The 2,992-nt window shown below is 40.9% G+C and overlaps 1 protein-coding gene across 1 annotated transcript in view; it reads left to right on the top strand.

Annotated features, from left to right (window-relative positions):
• The window catches only part of LOC109477508 (A disintegrin and metalloproteinase with thrombospondin motifs 6-like), a 20,950-nt gene that overhangs the window by 501 nt on the left and 17,457 nt on the right, over window positions 1-2,992 (top strand). The gene's annotated exons all lie outside the window — the stretch shown is intronic.

A 2,992-nucleotide genomic window follows, 5' to 3' on the forward strand; every position in this document is an offset into this window, starting at 1 on the left:
TAACTCTCGCGAGATCACGTTGTGAAGTGATTGGTCATTAATTATCCTGATGAAGGCGACAGTGGTCGCTGAAAATTTGATCCCTGTAAATAGTGTGTTGGAATAAAGTTTAACGTTTTACTATGATTACAACCAACACAGATGAACTTTCATGATGAGCTCGTAGATTGATGTATTGTTAAGAAGACCCACGTTTGGGTGTTCTATAGTTTAGTGGGTAAGATTTGTTATGTTTAAGCGTTCATGTGCTGTTTAGAGGATCCACGTTTGAGTTTATACAGTTCCGATAAGGTCCATTTAATGATCCCGTAGATTGATGTATTGTTAAGACGCGTGTTTAGATGTTCTATAATGTATTGGGTACTATAAAGGTTTGGTAGGTAAGATTGTTATGGTTAAGTGTGCATGTAATATCGAAAGGTCCCATGTTTGAGTTTATACAGTAACGACTCTTTGATAAGCCTGTAGATTGAGGTATTGTTAGAAGACCCGTGTTTAGATGTCCTATAGTTTATTGGGTAGTATAACGGTTTGGTGTTGTTAAAGAAGCCCCGTGGTTGAGCTTGTTCAAGTTTTGTCCATGAATATAGCGGAAAGCCGGTATGGTAAAGGCCGTGTACTAAAGCTGGGAGTCGTGCCAACAGTTCCGCATGTAAAACCGGGGGAGTGGTGTTTGGGTAGCTTCTAACACGCCGTGAAATACGTCCGACTGCCAGTTATTGTATCCAGAACAGTGTCCTTCTAGTTCTATGCCTGAATGGGTTAGGGTTAGGATCAGGCACAGTTCTGGATAGTCTCCGAGTATCCACGAACGTAGATTTGCCCCAGGCACTGTTCTGGATACGCGTGGACTATCCAGCCAGAATAATAATAGTGGTTTATTTCATTCTGACCGTACGATACAGAGTAGCAGGGTCCCCGTAGGACCCTGAATTGATCTGCCGCATTACATAAGTGTTTAAATACGATTGACTTCAATATTACAAGCAAGTATTAAAACAGTTAAAAACAGCAAATTTACAATACGTAGGTTACGATCGTAGGTCATTCAGTTAAAAACATCATCTATAGTAATAAAAAACATCATCTATAGTAATAAAACTTCATCTATAGTAATAAAACTTCTTCTACATGCTGTTATTTAGCAGACTGGTTAAGAATGGGATGGGACTGTTTCTGTACCGCTCTGTGTGTACTGGCAATCGGTCTAGTTGGTTTCTGGAACCACGCCTGACTATGATTCGTGATAAACCGTATAAGGAAAGCTATCGCTAAAAGTCCTGTTTTAAAACGAGTTAGATGTCTCATTTTTGCAGCAGTATCGATGTTACATCAGTTTTTGTCTCCAGAGTGACGCTAAACAGGACATCGCATTTGTTGGGCTTGCGTCAGCTGTTACGTCACTTTCACTAGCGCTGCCGGGGGAAAGTTACGTTAGCTACGTCTTAAGATGTAATTTTTTCCTTCTTGGTGACACCTTAAGAGTGCCCCAGCAGGCAGGAGTTTGCGGTTCAGTTGGGTCTTAAGACTTACAATTCGTCTTCTTGTTGACACCTTAAGAATGTCCTAGGAGGCAGGAGTTGGGTCTTAAGACTGAAACTTCTCTTTCTTGGTGGCACCTTAAGAATTTCCTTTGAGGCAGGAGTTTGTGTTTCTCAGCGCGAATGTTCGCTTCTTGTTACTCCCGGCCGTACATCACAGGAACAGTTCTCAGTTCTCACACACTCCGGCCAAGAAATGGCAAAGTCGGTAGACTTGCGATCGGGACTTTTCCTTTTCTAAGAACGTCCCCACGCGAAGTTGTTGATATACTATACTCGTTGATGCAACCTATAAGAATCAGACAGCATGAATTGGAATGTGTATAATGTGTTTTCCTGGTAACTTCTGGGTTTGATCAGCCAACATGTCTGCCAATACGTTACAATCACGTGAGTGCCAACACCCCAAAGCTTTCTACAGAACTCCAACAGAAGCCCGCGTCTACTGACAAAAACATGTGAAAAATTCGGCGTTTGGCAAGTATAGAGGATATGTGTAATTTCCGAAATACGTGAATATACTTACAAAAATTCACATTTACCTGCCAACTAATAGGTTTGACCAACCAACATGGCGTCAGAGTCACGTGAGCGCAAACACGTACCTTATCAAACTAGATTTCTGCGGAGCACCAACAGAAGCCCGCGTTTACTTAGGCCATGTTGATTTGATTATATGGATGACATCCCCCGGGAGCCCCAAAACTGATGCGCGCGTGCGAATAAAAAAAAAGTTTTGCAAAAAAAAAAGTTGTTTTCATTATGAAATCTACGTGGTCATGAGGGTTGAACAAATGGGACAGAATATGGTTTGGCGAATAATCTAATCTTCAAATTCATTTCCTTACAATTTCGTCTTTTTTCGTTTGATTTTGGCATTCTACGACATTGGTATAGTTTTTACTTATTTTTTTATATTTTTGTGTAACTTACGGTATATTTTTGCTCATTTTGCAACTGTTTTGTACGATTTACAGTATGGTTGAAAACCTTTTTTTTTTTGGAAACGGCCGAAAATTCATGCGCGCGCGGATGTCTTCCATATAATCAAATCAACATGGCCTTAGTAACACTTTGCAAGTATAGGGGATATGTGTAATTTCCGAAATACGTGAATATACCTACAAAAATTCACATTTACCTACCAACCTCTTGGTATGACCAACCAACAATGGGCGTTGTCACATGAGTCCCAACACGTACGGGTATGACCCTCTATGTTTCTACAGAACCCTAGCAGAAGCTAACATCTACTCAGTAAACGTATGGCAATCGCAACACTTGGCAAGTACAGGGGATGTGGTATAACTTCCGAACTACGTGGACATAGTAGTCATAATGCACATTTACGAAGCAACTTGGAAACTCGCACTGGTAAACCCTCTATGTTTCTACAAAACCCAGCAGAAGCCCGCATGTACTCAGTAAACGTGTGTAAATCGTGACACTTG

Source organism: Branchiostoma belcheri, unplaced genomic scaffold (genome assembly GCF_001625305.1).
Source record: "Branchiostoma belcheri isolate BF01 breed outbred unplaced genomic scaffold, Haploidv18h27 scaffold40, whole genome shotgun sequence".
In the NCBI taxonomy this organism is placed as follows: Eukaryota; Metazoa; Chordata; class Leptocardii; order Amphioxiformes; family Branchiostomatidae; genus Branchiostoma; species Branchiostoma belcheri.